The sequence below is a fragment of the Bactrocera neohumeralis genome, chromosome 3 (genome assembly GCF_024586455.1).
Source record: "Bactrocera neohumeralis isolate Rockhampton chromosome 3, APGP_CSIRO_Bneo_wtdbg2-racon-allhic-juicebox.fasta_v2, whole genome shotgun sequence".
NCBI lineage: Eukaryota > Metazoa > Arthropoda > Insecta > Diptera > Tephritidae > Bactrocera > Bactrocera neohumeralis.
Genome location: NC_065920.1, coordinates 23,243,078 through 23,260,666, shown reverse-complemented (window position 1 = coordinate 23,260,666; position 17,589 = coordinate 23,243,078). Strand labels below are relative to the sequence as shown.

The 17,589-nt window shown below is 36.7% G+C and overlaps 2 long non-coding RNA genes across 3 annotated transcripts in view; one reads left to right on the top strand and one right to left on the bottom strand.

Moving 5' to 3' along the window:
• Nucleotides 1-14,715, bottom strand: part of LOC126751946 (uncharacterized) — a 142,421-nt gene extending 127,706 nt beyond the window's left edge. Inside the window, exon 1 of one of the 2 annotated variants that reach the window (XR_007665949.1) lies at nucleotides 14,451-14,715. This is a non-coding gene — a long non-coding RNA (uncharacterized LOC126751946). Of the gene's footprint in view, nucleotides 1-13,454; nucleotides 13,705-14,450 lie in introns of those variants that run through there. The other variant, XR_007665948.1, reaches the window with a different exon arrangement.
• Nucleotides 14,716-15,298: 583 nt separating this feature from the next.
• Nucleotides 15,299-15,907, top strand: LOC126752748 (uncharacterized). The gene is made up of 2 exons (XR_007666037.1): nucleotides 15,299-15,702; nucleotides 15,810-15,907. It is a non-coding gene; the product is annotated as an uncharacterized LOC126752748 (long non-coding RNA).
• Nucleotides 15,908-17,589: the final 1,682 nt, after the last annotated feature.

Here is a 17,589-nt window from a genome sequence, read left to right as displayed (position 1 = left end):
ATGCTTAGAGCATATGGAAATTATGGATGGACCATTTCTCCAGCCTACTGATTGGCAGTGAAAGCATAACACCAGGAGATAGTGAAACCGATTCATCAATCGTGTGATGGAGCAGGCCTTACATTGCCCGACCATGAAGAAGTTCGAATAGCATGATGTTGATATCATTGATGTCAACCACCGCGCCGTTATGAAGTTCTGCTTTCTTCAGACTGCATAAGGAATCGAAGCCTAGGAGTCTGGTTGTGAACGAGGGCATGACGAAATATTTCATGTCATCAAACAAAGAGTCGTGATATTCGCGATCACTTTTAAAAGTCATATATTCGAAGTCGTAGACAATTTCGTCTATCTTAGAACCAGCATTAACACCAACAACAACGTCAGCCTCGAAATCCAACGTAGAATAACTCTTGCCAACAGGTGCTACCTCGGACTGAGTAGTCAACTGAGAAGTAAAGTCCTCTCTCGAAGAACAAAGACTAAACTCTACTTGCCAACAGGTGCTACTTCGGACTGAGTAGACAACTGAGAGGTAAAGTCCTCTCTCGAAGAACAAAGACCAAACTCTACAAGTTACTCATCATCCCGCCCTGCTATATGGTGCAGAGGCGTGGACGATATCAACAGCTGATTACGAGTTTTCGAGGGAAAGGTTCTGCGGAAGATTTATGGTCTTTTGCGCATTGGCAAAGACGAAGGATATTTTGCCCACTGCTTTGGATTTTCGTGGTAAATGATCTCCTAAAAGAGCTCAAAGAACGGGGCTGACGTAAAGGGAAACTTTTTAAATACCGTCTAACTCTAACCGAAGGCCATCTCAATGGATTAACCAACTGGGCGTTTACAAGTGGCTTAACCATTAATCTAAACAAACGGAAATCGGTTGTATTTAACAGAAGGTATTAGATTCCAAACGTTCTTCTACCCTCATTCAGAGGTTCACGTCTTCAACCAGTTGATAAGGTGATATATCTAGGGGTTATCCTTAATAGAATTCTTTCATGGCGGAAAAATATTGAGGTACCAAAGATGATGTTTTGGCTTTACGCAACCGTAGAATAGCCAATAATGTTCTATAGTGTATTCATCTCCGTAGACATTGCCGGCAAGTGCATTGCTGCGAAGTTCTAAGGCTCGGGAAAAATGGGTATTTGAAGGGATCCAACAAGCACTGGCCGGAATTCTCTCCTCCTTCAACTGCAATCCGGAAAACTTGAATACCAACATCACAAGCTACGCGTGAAGGGTTTTCCTCTGCTCAGATACCAACGAGGGATATGTGGACGGGGAGCGAAAACAATAGCGATGCGTTCGCGAACTGTGCGCTCAAAGCTAGCCAATGGGTGCCTGTTTTCTTTAGAAATAGCATCAAGCTACTTCATTATCAGAGTCTTTTGGGTGCAGGGTCATAGTGGAATCGCTGATTACTGCAAAACCAATGTGCCAGCCAAAAGAGACACCCTTCCCTTGGCATCTTGGTTTCAAGCGCTGGACCAATGGACTCGTGCGACTGCAAGATTCTTTTGGCCTAAAGTAGAACGCCACAGATCTACCTCCTCTTCGCAAAGTTTATCTTGCTGCAATCGTTGTGACTCTTACTGAACTTTACTCAATACGCATTCATGCAGTAAGGCTAAAAATCTTAATGGACGAAAACTGTATGTAGGCATGTGAGGTAAAACCTTTCAAGCAATTTCTCCTCCACTGTCCAGCCTTTGAAGGACTGAATTTGAAACATCACGTCAGTTTCAGTGAACCAGGCATAGCCGAAATTGATATTAACCGTCTCAACGAAATCGAGATAGGCTCAAAGCGATCGACCTCATGACCTAACTTAACCTAAACAAAAAGATACTCGTCATGGTTTTGGGAGTACTTTATCAGCACTCTGTTTACCGCAGGCGAGTGATTTCTTCACGTTCCAAGGACAGTGAAGTCTTCCGTATAAGATCAGGCCAGGCTCCCCTATATCAAAGCTTCCGACAAATTAGCACCTTCTTGCTGAGAAAGGGATATCCGCAGAATTTCAGACCAATATTTCAAGGACTGAGGAACAAGTTCGCGGATGTACAGACAGACATGATAATTAAACTTCGTTTTAGAGATTATCTAATAATTTCAACTAACTTTGTAATATTTAAATGTAAATCTCAATATAATAATACCGAGCTGAACGCCTTTAATACAATAACACTTTTTGCCTTCGCTGAGTCATCTGTCAACGCATAAATGATGGTTGATTGGAAGTAAACATAACCGCACTTCAGGTTTCAACCTCTTTTGTGTGCGAAGCAGATTATTGACGAATGACACACTAAACAAATTTCACCAAAAAATTGCGTGCCTCGATTACCCACTCAAACAGGTACTTTATATTGACCGCATATATGCTTTGGTTGAGTTGCTGATTGACTGATAGACGGACGCATTGCTACTTAAATGCTCTTAAGACGATCTTAAGTTGTGTCACGCCAGGAATTTGCGTTCGCCAAGCAATCTGATCGCGTCACAACACACAAACACAGCGGGAGTGGTAGCCGCACGGCCATACTTATAGCCTTCAGCTGTGGTTCCTCGTCAGACCATCCCTTTTGCGACCGACTGCATTGCAATGTGCGACACTCTATTCTTCATCATGCCATAATTCCATCCATATAAGTACCTGCGTAAGGCCTCAAACGGTTATCAGTTTTACCCTTTCGCACGCCTCATTAGTCAGTTGGAATGTAATACCAGAAGCCCAAAATCAATTGCGTATTTATTGACCACAATCACTGTAAGACGACGCGACGCGGCGCTTCGCCAGGTCGGCCGATATTCAACGGCGCGCCATCAGCTGCTTTGTTGCACCTTGTCTGTTCGCTTGTTGTTTGTTGTTGTCTCTTCGCACAAATGCGCACTTAATGAGCTCAGTGACGGCGTCGATGATGACTTGAACGCTAACGCGAACCCGATCACCAACGGTGTGACGGCGTGACGGCGTCAGTGTGTGTTGGCAGCGACACAGCGTTATGCCGAAATGCCATAATAAGCCGAAATGTTTGGCAAATCCCTGCCACGGCGGTTGGATCTGTCTTTTCGGAACATTACAGTTGACTGAACCTTTGCTGGGTTTGTCGTGCTGGCTTCGATTTTTTTAGTTTATGGATTTTTCGCGTTTTTGGATGCAAATACGGTTGGTATACTCGTATAAGCTTGGTGAGAATGTTTACGTGTTTATATTGCACTCGTTTGGCAGTGATAGGCGCTTGTCCGCTGTCAAACAAGTAGATTATTTGCATTTTCTGACTTGATTTTGAGTTGGTTGCGAAAATGAATGATTTCTGCTTGCGATAAGTTCGCTAAATCTCTTGAACATTGTACACAATAGCTGTTCGTGATGTATTCTCAATACGCGGATTGATATTAAGTAAATTTTTTTTGAAAACGGTAGTGAGATCGAACGACTACAACGAAATTATGCGACAAATGAACCATAAATCGCAGTATGCAGAGCGCCATCAGAGATAAAACTAAATCGATTTTAATAATTAATAATATTGGGCATTGTTTGGTGTCATTATCATATATAGTAGTTACAAAAAAACAAAGTTGGAAAGTTGTCACACATTTAAAATTTTTAAATAAAAAAACAAAAATTATAAAAACAAGTAAGGAAGGGCTAAGTTCGGGTGTCACCAATCATTTTATACTCTCGCATGATAAAGTGATAATCGAGATTTCATTATCCGTCATTTACATATTTTTCAAAAACCGTATTTTTGTAAAGTTTTATTCCGCTATCATCATTGGTTCCTAATGTACGTATATATTATACAGAGAAGGAATGGAAATTCAAAATAGCGTTATATTGATTTCACCCATATTTCGTACATGTCATCCGGGTGTTAAGAAAATATTATATACCGAATTTCATTGAAATCGGTCTAGTAGTTCCTGAGATATGGTTTTTGGTCCATAAGTGGGCGACGCCACGCCCACTTTCAATTTTTAAAAAAGGCCTGGATGCAACTTCCTTCTGCCATTTCTTCCGTAAAATTTAGTGTTTCTGACGTTTTTTGTTGGTCGGTTAACGCACTTTTAGTGATTTTCAACATAACCTTTGTATGGGAGGTGGGCGTGGTTATTATCCGATTTTTTCCATTTTTGAACTGTATATGGAAATGCCTGAAAGAAACTACTCTATAGAGTTTGGTTGACATAGCTATAGTAGTTTCCGTGATATATACAAAAAACTTAGTAGGGGGCGGGGCAACGCCCACTTTTCCATAAGGTTTTCGGTTGTCGCCATTTTGGGGGCATTTTGGGGCGTGGCAGTGGGCCGATTTCGCCCATCTTTGAACTTAACCTTCCTATGGAGCCAAGAAATACGTGTACCAAGTTTCATCATGATATCTCAATTTTTACTCAAGTTACAGCTTGCACGGACGGACGAACAGACGGACGGACGGACAGACAGACATCCGGATTTCAACTCTACTCGTCACCCTGATCACTTTGGTATATATGTATAACCCTATGTATATCTGACTCTTTTAGTTTTAGGACTTACAAACAACCGGTAAATGGTTTGCTACCATGAGTCTAGAGCTGGCTGAGCAGAAAACGGAAGTCTTGCTCATAAGCTCCAGGAAAATGCAAGAAAAGATATCGCTCACCATAGGAGAATGTCAGATAACTTCACAACCAAAGTTGAAGTACCTTGGTGTGATAGTGGACTCAAGGCTCAAATTCAAGGAACACTTGGAAAATACGGCATGTAAAGTAAATAAAATCTATAATGCTTTATCTAGAATGTTGGCGAATATAGGCTGTGTGCGTTTCAGCCGACGATGTTTAAAAGCTAAGGTAATGCGTTCAGTTATACCGTTTGTGGCTCCAATATGGACGCAGGTGCTATGATAAGTGCTTTCCGAACCATATGAAACGATGTTGCTGAAATATTAGCCGGTATCGCGCGGAGTGACATCCAGAGAGACGAATTTGTGCGAATATATAACTTTTCAAAGAGGTCTACAATAGCAAAACGAGAGAAGAGAACTCAAGATATCATAATATGGCAGCAACGGTGGCAAACTTCATGCAAAGGACGGTATACCCACAGACTAATTCCGGACGTACATTCGTGGATAGATAGACAACGTAGGAACTTGGATTTCCACCTAACCCAAATACTCAGTGGCCAGTGGTGTTTTAGAAGCTAACTATACAAATATCGTCATAACTTTAGTCCATATTGTCCGACGTGTACAGACTGTATAGATGACTCTGAACACGTGCTCTATCGTTCCCTCGGAAAAAGCTGAAAACCATACTTGGAGGTAGTCTCACGGTGAAAAATTTTACTGCACTTACTATGTGCGAGTACTCCGTAAAATGAAAAGCTATCAGCGCAGCAGCTCTAATTATGATAGGATTGAGACATTTACAATAGATTAGGCGTCAGTCAGTCCGTACAATATAGGATACTCAAGTGTCTTCTTCTCTCCCATAAAGTAATACTTAGTCCAGTGGTCTCGTGGCAGAGACATGAGATGGCAGTAGGTTAGGCTTTGCGGATTAAAGTCCCGCACTCCGGTTTTCGATGCTTGCTCCTACTATAAAAAATACTTAATACTCATTTAATTTATTTGTTCTCGAAATCAATGTTTCTATAAATACACTGAAACATCTTGAAACCCTTCACCCTAAAAGCCACCGAACAATTGGCAGAGCGTAAATCACCGAGCTATCGGGCACGAGCAATCATTTAGCAGCTTGAAGTGAGTAATTTGAGTTGCATTTTATGCCAACTTGAGAGATTTCGGCGCACGACAGGATCGATGTGGTCAGCTGCAGGGCAGCATTTTAAATTATTAACAACGGCACTTGGAGAAAACTCTAAAATAACATGAATTTCAAGTGGTGACATTATAAAAACACGATATACACTTATACACATACATATTAGTATATGTGTGTGCGTGTGTTTTTGGCATCGAGGTGCACAAAGGACGCTTTGTTTCCAGCTGCTCCGCTGGCAACTGAAACAGCGCGCGACAAAAGGACTTTGTGGCAATAAACTATGCGCTCTTTTGTGGCACAGCAAACATACTTGCCACATTACAATATGTATATATGTAAGTGCTTATCGGCGCATCGGATTGTAATACGAACGGCTAAAAGCATATTTTTATATTTAACACAATTTCCACACTTTTGATTTTTGACAAAAACAACAAAAAAAAATTGGTGAAAAATGCGAAAAGGCTGCCTTTGATGAGTTATGCGTGTGTTTGTGTCATATAACAGTACATACATACATGCATATGTTGCAGGGGGTTATCCTTTGGCTCTGTGCAACACTGGCAAACGGCCCACAAAGTGCACTCGAAACAACAAAACACAACAATAAAGTGAAGTGCGCACTTCAGCGGTGGCAAGCATACCAAAGTGTTGTCGACGAGGCAAAGAGTTACTTTTGTAAGTATGTATGTGTGTGTGCAACAAAGTACAAATGCATATATCGATTTTCACAAATATTTAATGGATTTCAAGTGGCCGATCGCTGCTTGAATCACAATGCGCCGCGAGATTGTGGTGCCACTTATTTAGATGCCACGCACACACACACATTTGGACAGACATAAGCATATTTTTGCTCCCTGATTTTTCGAGGTGCCATTAAAAAGGGGTATGAAAACTAATGTATCCTTGTATCTTTATTATACAAAGCAAACACACACACACATGCACACATACATTTGTACAATCAAACCATACAGTCACACAAATGGAACACTCTGTTGTCAGCAGCTGTTGCTGTTGCTATTACTTTTGTGTGTTTTTGTTGCTGTTGCTGTGACAAGCTGCCAACAGTAGCGTATTGCTGCCAATTATTTCGTAGCTGGCATGCTGTGCAGCAGCTGAGGAGCGTGTTGACAGCAAGCGGCGTGTGTCGCTGCAAATGCGCCCGGAGTGTGGCCACGTTTTTGGTTATAATTAACTCGAGTATGCTACCGGACGAGTGTGTGTGTGTGCGTTTGTATGTGTAAGTGATATTCCTGTTAATGTGATTTTGGATAATCGTATTGTTAGCTAAATAGTTCCACTTTGAAAGTACTAAGTATTTTTGTCTGCCCGGTTAATGAGCTAGTTTTGACAGCAGTTGCTCTTTGTTTGACCACAATTTGACAGTTTTGTGAATTAACTAAAGAAATGGGGGGGGACAATACATTAATTTCCTTGATATTTGTTATATTCGATTTAATAATTTCGAAGAAAGGGTGGTCCAACAACTTAAAAGGGCGCATGGACTGTGTTAGGGAGCTTTTGCATACCAAAAATACTACGTCTATCATTTAGGGTTTGGCTATTCAGGGGTGACATTTATAAAAACAAGAAAAATCGTTAAAATCGTTATATATTCATAGGTTGCTATAAAAACTTAATTAGGGCTTTCACATTGAGAATTGTAAATGCGTTATATATCCAAAAATAATTTTTTTAAACAAGTGTTTATATAAAAACTTAATGTATAACTAAAACTCAAAACCGCCAATCACATCCAACAGAAAACGTCGTGGTAGCTCTTTCTAACGAGTGATCAAAGTAGAGGTACGTTTTTCAATTGCCTGTTTTTTGACAGATCACGCGTGTGCCGTATCAAGACTGATGTATAGAACGACTTGGCGCGTTATACGTCGAGATCTTAACATAAAAGCGTAAAAAATACAGCTTTTGCAAGAACTGAAGCCGCTCAACCTTCATAACTGACATAATTTCGTTTCGCTCTATGAGCTTTTGAAAAGTTCCAAGAAGATCCGATGTTTTCGAATAAAATTTTGTTCGGCAATGAGGCCCATTTCCGGCTCAATGGGTATGTAAACAAGCAAAATTGCCACACTTGGGACGAAGAGCAACTTGAAGAGGTCAAGATCTGCCATTTGATCAGGAATGAAACAAAAAAACCGCTAATGGTGACCGTTTCCCGCCATGATGATCGACTATTTGATGCGTGAAACTAAAACTCGTGATCCTGACGACATTTAGTTTCAACAAGACATTGCCACTTCCCACACATCGCATCAATTAATGGATTTATTTATTTACAGAACATTTCGGTAAGCGGATAATTTCACGTTTTGAGCTGGTGAATTGATCTCAACGGATGTACCATCTGAGACATGGCCGCGGCCAACATTTGAAAGCGATAATCTTCAAAAAATAAATCCCAAAGAATGTTCTTTCGAATGTGTATAAACGTTCCCCATTAAATTTGCAGTTTTTGGGTTTTTTTCTTTAAGAAAGTTAGGAACCGCGAAATGGATCTCCGTTTACATATCTTCTAAAACGCTAAGCTAAATTAACCAAACTTGCTGAAATATATGTATGTTGTAATACATCTTCATATACTATGCCTTCACCCATTGTGTAATCGTGTCCACTCTCTAGTATATAGTATATTGGTTATGTTGAAAACTACCAAAGGTGTGATAACTCACTGAATAAATGCGCCTTAAGCAGCAAATATCAGAACCAAGTTGGTAAAAAGATCTTTATAGAAGCAGGTATATAAATTGAACAACTTGTAGGTGAAATCCTTTATGTATATGAGGACTTACTTGACCATTTTTAACCGAATTTGCTGTTTAAGGTTACCCAATCATTTCTATAGTTTTCTTTTTTCTTTAAGACATTTTTACCCAATCATTTCTATAGTTTTCTTCTTCTTTATTTGGCGTAAACACTGATTACGCGGTTATATCCTTTTGCAGATTGTATAAATGGGCGACATTGGATCACAACCACGCCTCCTTCCCGCACAACAAACTTTTAAACACCATCTGATTCCTTCATTTCCAGTATACAAATCAAACACCAATGAATATACGTATAGCGCGATAAAACTTTTTACCAGCTTAAACTGTTCAATCTTATGCCCAAAAGTTGTTGAAATCGGGTTGGAACTTTTCAAAAACCCAGACAGTAAAATTGGGTCAATGATACCCCTAGTCCCTCTATATTTAATATAAATATTTTTGAATTCAGAAATAATCTCCTTCTAATGATGAGTGTATCTTCTTGCCTGTGATTTTAAACAACGGATGCAATACTTCCGACTTTTAATTAAAATATATACGAAAATCCCGTATATAACTTTACCTCGCGAGAGTATAAAATCTTAGGTTATACCCAAACTTAGGCCTTCTTTACTTGTTTTTACTTTCTAATTAGAAGCTCTACAAAAACTGTTCAAAATAGGTAGTTTTTCTTTAATAAATGTTAGTATAATCTTTCTCTTCGAAAAAAGAGTTAGTACAAAGTACAGCCCGAGCAGAATCTGCTGGGAAAATTTGTGAAGCTACATACTTTTGACTACACTTAACATTTTCTTTAATTTATGTTATACAGCTGAGAATGTCCGATTGGTATCCATCGAGGTCGAAGTAGTACTTTCGCTACATAAAGCTGAATAATTCGTTCATTTAACCATCCGGGAAATTACCGAAAATAATTTTACTTAGCGAATTAATAAAGACCTTAAGACATTTTTACAATAAACAGATATCACAAAACACTTAACTGTAATTGTTCAAACACGGCCTCACTATCTGGCTCTATTCTTATCTAACCTCAGAGACTTTAGTGTAAATATTTTGAAGTCCTTTAAAGTTTACAATAAAATCCAATATTGTCTAGTGTTCTAAAAATTTTTGAGGTTAGTTACTACTTTTTTTCTGCATCTTGTTGTTTGTTATTTAAAGTTACAACTTCATAAGATTTCTTTACAATACGTTCTCAGTCTCGGATTTAAATATTTAGGTACGTCTCTTGATATTTTATTAGCCTTATATCCCTTGCTTAGGCAGAATAGTTTGAAGTTTCTTAGAGTACTTTAATTTCCAACTGATTGTCTAAGGCATGACGTAGTTGTCGCTCGAAATTCTATGTATTGTTGGCCTTTAAGCTAACAGAAGACTTAGGTTTTACTCTCTTTCGACACTTCGATATGTCGTTAATTGGTCGTGAACTCTAATCTATCATTGTAGTATAGGGTGAACCATATTAAGAGTTCCAGTGAGGAAGATGGAAGCCAAAGCAATTCAAGATTATATCTTAAGTACTTCGGTTTGGGGTGATAATTACTACTACTGGACTAATAGCTGGATGCTAGTTTACACACAGTTCCTAAAAAGAACGCTTGAGGCTAACCCCCTTTAGATTTCACCTATAGAGCAATTCTATATACATATAAACTTTTTTCTCAAATTCACATACAAAAATCGAAATCCCACATTTTTTTTCGTGACATGTGGCATGCAAAAAAGTACATGAAAAATACCATTAAAACCTTATAAAAATAATGATGACATCTCATTTCCAGCAAACCAGCTTAATGCGGAAAACACACAAGACACCCCTGAAATAGCTTTCGAAGAAAGTAAAGAAACGAGCGATGTGGCAGAAACGAAAGTGCCGAACTCTTAGCGAGTGATTAAGAACATAAGGAGCGCATGAAATGCATTTTCATGCAGGATCAAGGCAAAGGCTAAAAGTACCGAAAATCCGAGCGTAACGAAATGAGGCAAATGAAAGGAGGCAAACAGATTGAATATTGCGCGTTAAATTCAATTTTTGGGTAACTAACTCGATTACACTGGCATGCGATGATACCATACTGCTACCCTCGTTGGACAGGCGCAAAATATTTACAGTTGTCAACTGTGTCGGCAAAGGAGTCGGCCTTAGAAATACAACGTTATTGAGGGGTTTTACGCTTGCTATTACACAGTGGCGGTGGTGTGGGGCGGTAAAAAGCAACATGAGCCTTATTAGTTGATTACAGGACGCATTATCGTGATTATCGAGTGCGCGACGGGATAAAAATCTTGCAACAGATATGCAAGTGCCACACTTTGATGCATTGATGCAGAATTGTGGCCACCCATAATTTTGTGTTGATGCGCCGCACAGGAGGCAGCACGAAAATTGAATAAAAACTCGCTACCGTTAGGGTGGAGCAGCTAACGGTGTCGAGGTCAAAGGGAGGACGCTGCCACAAAGGGCAACAGCGCAAATGTTGGTAGACTTTTCGAGAGAGAGGCGGAAAAAGCAAAGTTTGAAGGATGAAAGGGGTGTGTCGCAAACATACATAAATAAACGTAGAAATAAATATACAACAATAACAACAATAAATTGCAGTGAAATGCTTTTGTAGCTAAATTCACTGCTAATAGTTTGATTAATGGGCAGACTTCAATGCGCACACAGCGAGAAGTGAGCAGCAACGGTAATAAAATTATAGCAACAACAACAAAAAATAACAAAAATAGTGCTGGCAACGTACAACAAGTAAAATGTGTAAGGTTGGAAGGTTAAGCAAACCAACACAGCGCTGGGGGTGCCGTGCCAACAATATGGGGGTGGCAGTGGTGATGATGACGATGATGTGGCATGATAAGATTCTAGCATAAATATTAGAGTAAATTTATTTTCAGGCTTTCCGGCACAGCTTTAGAAACCTATAATCATCGGTTTTGATGTGATTTGTTTTTCCGGCGCGACAGCGCTTAGTTGGAAGGAGATTTAATATATGTACAAATGTATGTATGTGTTTGGGTACTGCTTTGTGGGCGGATTAGAAATGTGGCAAGACTGTGTATTTATGTTGACCAAAAAGCGGTCAATCGATGACTGTGCAACTACACTACTTACTACTTTCGCCACATGTCGAGCCACACTCATACATATACATACATATGTATATCTACTTTACACAACATATACTTGCATTACAGCTATTAAGTACATACTTTCACTGCCTTGAAACTGTCAGCTGGATAAATTATCAATGACTTGTGTGCGCCCGCTTTATCAGACATCGTAAATATTCATGTGTACAAGTCTGTTGCAAGTAGTGACCGTCAAAATTAATAATCGCTGTAATGTTGGCATTAATGCCATTGTACAAACATATATTTATGTACTGTTATTTATTATATTTTCGTACATGTGTAGCTACTGCTATTACAGTTGCTCTTTTTTTCCTTGCGCCCAACTTGATTTTCGGTTGACCCTGAATTGTGTTGCCGAGGCGTGGTGTGGTTTCGAAAGCCATATACATTAAGATTACACGCATATTTGCCAGCTTAGTGTCGATGCTGGTGATTTGCAAAAAATAAATAATTTTCACTATGAATAAATGGACGTACAAGTATTAAGCACAAGCGTGAGTGGCACAAATGTTGCAATTTTCATTTCGCCAAATTTGTGGCAGGGCTTTAATGTGGTTGAAATAATTTGCGTAAATGTTTTATATGAAAGTTGATAGCGGCTTTTATACAGGGAAAAAATATTCAAAAAGAAATTCATGCTGGTTAGGAAGCTGACGGAGTTACAAACATATTTTTATGTATGTATGTAGATCGAAAATGTTTAATTATTTTAAATTTTTATGAATTGCTTCGTAAAAAAATTCAAGACAACTTCTATAAAATGTCTCTGACAAAACCATTTCTTTGTGTCCGCATTGGAATATTAAATTTATTTTGACATACTTTTATTATTTATCATTATTTTATTTATTTATTTTATTCATAATTTATTGTTTTATTATTTATGAATATATTCAATTTAATTAATTTTCATGAATATTTTCTATTTAATAGCTTTGCTTATATCTCCGTTATCACGTATTAATATTAATTTTTATTTTTTAAATTTTCAGACCACTGCAAACATTCCTCCTTTTTTGTTTTAAGTCATCCGAGTTTTACTCCGAAAAATCAAAAACACACAAATTATTGAAATCGAGTCAGCCTTCACTTTTTTGGTGTTCTACACATTGACTAAATGCAAAAAAAAAAAACTAAAGTTTAATAGAGCCTAGAGCTTTCTTTATGACTTCTTTTTCTCAAATAGTCTATGAAGTTTGCATTGTCTCAACAATTCCAAAATGTCGGTAATATTGTCAATAAGTGTTTACTAATAAGCCATTTCTGAATTCTCTCTCTAAAATACTCTATAAAATAGTAGGCATGTCCTTAATTTGATCACTAACAACAAATAGTTTGCAAATTTTAAGCCTCACAACTTTCCATATCAACCAATTACAGCAACTCATTGTAGATTTAATGATTGTGGAATTAAATGTACGTACATACATATGTACATGATTTTCTTAAATAAAAAATTAAATTTAAACTTATAAATACAAACTATATAATAAATAAAGTTAAACATTTTTATAAGATCTTAATATATAATAAAAGTTAATATTTATAACAAAATTCAATTTTTTCAACCATGTATTAGTATCAGCTCATCGTCAGGCAACTTTTTTATTCGAATAAATTCTTCAAATAATATTTCGAACACTTTTGTGAATATATCATTTTCATTCAATAAATTTTATTTAAATATGTATATAGTAAAGTCGTTTTATATATAACAATGAAAACTTGACTCACCGCATTTTTCTCACAGGTAGGCTTAAATCTTGACCTTCAAAATGAATGAACACGGTGACACTTTGTAGTAACTACAAAAGGCTCGATTGTAATTCTGCAAATATGTACGTTTAATCACTATTTTGCACTTTGTACACAATTTAACTATTTACACTAATCTCACAAATCACTTGCACTACTTTTTCACATTTAAAAACACTAAATAAACACACAATTTAAGTTTTTATTCAACAATTTACAAAGAGCAATAACTTTCACACCAGAGCTTTCATTTGACTCGCTCTAATTGACGAAAAACGAATTGCATATCCGTTATTGATGACATTTGCACATAATTTGTTGGTACCACCTACGCTCAAATGTCTCAGAGTAGCATAGATTTCTCATTAGTTGATCTCTAACTCTCTATTTCACTTTGTGTTGTTATTTGCCAACATTAAATAATATGCGTGCATAGGCACAAACATTTGTACATGCATACACTCATGTTTCGCCAAAGGTTCTTTCCTGCATTGATTGTCAAAGTCATTCATCTACATACTAATGCATGTATGTATGTATGTATTTGCGAAGCATTTGTTGTTCTTCTTATTGCCTCTGCGCTTAGAATTTCTTTTTGCTGCTGCAACCGGGATTTTTTCTTCTATTTATTTTTGTGTTTACGCTTATTTCTTGAACATCAACATGATTAACGACAAGAGGCTTGATTGAAAATCTGCAATTAAGTACGTTTAATCACAATTTTGCACTTTAAACACAATTTAAGTATTTAGAACGATATTTAACTATTTTTCAACCATTTTATAATATGTATAGGCTCATCGTCAAGCAACTTTTTTATACGAATAAATTCTTTATATAAATTGTTCGAACATTTATTTACACCTCTATAATTTTTGTGTGAATATATCATTTTCATTCAATAAATTTTATTTAAATATGTATATAGTAAAGTCGTTTTATAAAACCCATAGAAATAATGAAAACTTGACTCACCGCATTTTTCTCACAGGTACGCTTAAATCTTGACCTTCAAAATGAATGAACACGGCGACACTTTGTAGTAACCACAAGAGGCTCGATTGTAAATCTGCAATTATGTACGTTTAATCACTATTTTGCACTTTTTACACAATTTAACTATTTACACTAATCTCACAAAAACTTGCACTACTTTTTCACATTTAAAAACACTAAATAACATAGTATAATAAGTTTTTATTCAACAATTTTACACAGCGCAATAATTTTCACACCACAACTTTCGTTTGACTCGCTCTAATTGACGAAAAACGAACTGCATATCCGTTATTGATGACATTTGCATATAATTTGTTGGTACCACCTACACTCAAAAATCTCAGAGTAGTTGATCTCTAACTCTCTATTTCACTTTGTGTTGTTATTTGCCAACATTAAATATTATGCGTGCATAGGCACAAGCATTTGTGCATACATATATACTTACTATACACTCATAATTAGCTAACACTTCTTTGCTGCACTGACTGTCAAAGTCACGCATGTACATACATATGTACGTTGGTATGTCTTTGCCGTGTGCGTTTGTTGTACTTCTTATTGTCTCTGCGCTCATAATTTCTTTTTGCTGCTGCAACTAACCACGAATTTTTCTGCTATTTGTTTTTGTGTTTAATGATTTTGCAAGAAATGATGAGAGCATAAAATCGCCGGTTACAATTTATCGTTACTCGCTACTTTACCAAACCTTTTTCTGTATAGAGAGAGAGAAGTTGTGCAGTTTAAGAAAAAAAATTGTCACTAGTCATTCCAGAAGCTTCAATTTGTGTTATAGATTTTTAAATTTAAAGTAAAATACAAATAAGTAATGTATTTAAATCAAATAAATATTCGTTTTGTGTCGCCAAATATGCAAACGCAGTGCTTAGTGTGAATATAATATATTAAAGTTATTTAGTTGTATTATTAGTGCAGTCTGAAGTGAAGTGGGTGCTCTGCTCGCAACAAATGGCGAATGTGCGTGTGTGATGTTAAGAAGTTTGTGTTAATAATCGCATTTTGTTTAATTCAGTGGTGTTCAAGGAAATGTTTTATTATTAGTAAAATAAATATAAATCAGTTTTTAAGAAAATAAAATTCTGCTGTAAATGTTAAGGAAAGATATGTAATATATGCAGTGAATGAGTTCAGTGAGTGAGGGTTCATTGGTATTGAAGATCGTGTGGCTGCTAAGTCGTGTGCGTCGATGCAGCGTAAATATTGAAACGTATGAATGTGCATACATGGGTTTGAATATGTCTATACATATGTACATACGTATGAAATGATATAAAATATGTGCGCTAGTCAATATAACCTATAATTATTCAACAGTGCCATTATAAGACGCGATTTATGTACATACATAGTATGTACTTTGTATGTACGGTATGTATAAATAGACATAAATGTGATTTGCAGAACAAGGAAAGCAGATAAAATGTTAAGAACTCTCATCTTAAACAACAACAACATAAATATGATTTGCAGAACAAGGAAAGAAAAACTATTATGAAGAATTCTCATCTTAAACAACTATTTCAAAGAAGGTAAGTAGTGCAATCCTATATATACATACATACATATAATATATAATAATGAATATCAAAAGTATTAACCTAAGTTGAAAAGTGGAAAAAATTAAAAAAAGCTAATTAAATACATACAAACAAAATAAGTATGTATATGAATTAGTATAAAGAAAGTAAACAGTCATATGCAGCAGAGTTGGGGTAAATTGAAAAGCAGGTGTCACGCTATCGTGACACACCATCAATAGATGGCGCGATATTAGTATTGAAATGAAGTGTCGCTAATACAATGTATTTACTCAAATGTATGTTAATACAAATTGTGGCAGTTGCTTGGAACACACATTTGTACTTTGTACAAGCATATGCTTGTGTATTATGTTATGACTTATACAAAATAAGAAATAAATTTACATATTTTTTATAAGAGAACGGAAATTATGCAAATACTTATTTTATATTTATTTATTTTTAACAAAACTAATACACTTGTATGATACATCTAAGTATAACTACACAAATACCATATTTACGGAGTACTAACTTTTTAAAGAAAGAAAAACATTTTCATTTCTTTCCGTTTAATTTGGTTTGTAAGCGTACTAGTGTCCTTCAGTTGTTAAGATATCCATCGCTCATATTCAAGCTTTAAAGAAATATGATTTCTTTAAAGAATAAGATAAAGTTCTTCTTTAAATAAATAAAAAGGTTTGTAAATGAAAATTCCAGCTGTGATTAATAATGGCAGTATTGAGGATTTTACATCAAAAATCAATTAATTCATTATAATAATACGAAACAAATATTATATATTATTATATCGTCGAATGGCCGCTGTTGGATAATACAGCTGCGCATCGGCCAGGCATGGAGTCCACCAAAGGCTTGCGTTTCTCGAGAGAAATTATCTTTAACGCCTTCTTCACAGCTAGCCATAATTGTTATGTATTTGACGGATTGCCTTTTCCTACAGCTTCTTTGATATCTGCCCCCAGTTTGATTAAGGGCCGCTGACTGAGTCGGCCAACCCATAACCTCAACTCCATTTGGAACAAACCAATTTTTTGTCAAGCAGCTGGTGCGTTTGGGGTCGTTGTCTTGTGGTAGCATAGTAGAGTCCATTATTTGAACAAAAAATTTGGCATCCATATTTTCTTTAATCTAAAATAACAGACCTGTACCGTAGTAAAAGATGCACCCCCATTCGTTGATTTTGACACCTCCATGTTTTACAGTACGTGAAACAAATTTAGGATCAAGTGAAGCGTTAACTGTCCTCTGTACATACTGTCGGCGTCCTCGGAAATCAAATAAAACAAGTTTTGTTTCGTCGGACCACAATATGCTGCCCAATTTTTCGACAGGTCAATGCTGGTGATCTTAAACAAATTGAACTCTGGCCTGCACATGCCGAGGAGCTTGAGCTCTTGTTATAGAGTTTAAATGTTTCCTTATTGTGGAAGCAGTGACACTAAGATTAACTCATCTTTATTTCTTTTGAGGTATAAAATGGATTTTCTCGTGGCAAAGCGCCAAATTTCCTCAACTGTGTTCGCGAAAGAGCTTCTTTTCGTCTCCTTTCG